Source organism: Sinocyclocheilus anshuiensis, unplaced genomic scaffold, assembly GCF_001515605.1.
Source record: "Sinocyclocheilus anshuiensis isolate Anshui unplaced genomic scaffold, SAMN03320099.WGS_v1.1 scaffold948, whole genome shotgun sequence".
Lineage (NCBI taxonomy): Eukaryota > Metazoa > Chordata > Actinopteri > Cypriniformes > Cyprinidae > Sinocyclocheilus > Sinocyclocheilus anshuiensis.
The window spans coordinates 32,502-32,813 of NW_015549709.1; positions in this window are offsets into that span (position 1 = coordinate 32,502).

Consider the following 312-nt stretch of genomic DNA (forward strand, 5'->3'; position numbering starts at 1 on the left):
TTTTAGTCACTTTACTTAAACTTATTTTATTTCAGTTAGTTGCCAAGGCAACAACATTTTAAAATTTTGTTTAAGTTTTGTTAGTATAATCAGATGGACATCAAGGAACCACATTTTTATTTAAAATGTAGTTTAAGTTTAAGTAATTTTGATTGTCATCTTTGATTTTTTTAAATATTTTTAAATATTTCTAATTAGCTTCTAATTTATTTTATTTCAGTTTTAGTAAGTTCAGTACTTCAACTTAAAACTTAAGAATATTTATATTTAGCTTTATTTCTATTTCTATTTAATTGTAGTACTATAAAGTTA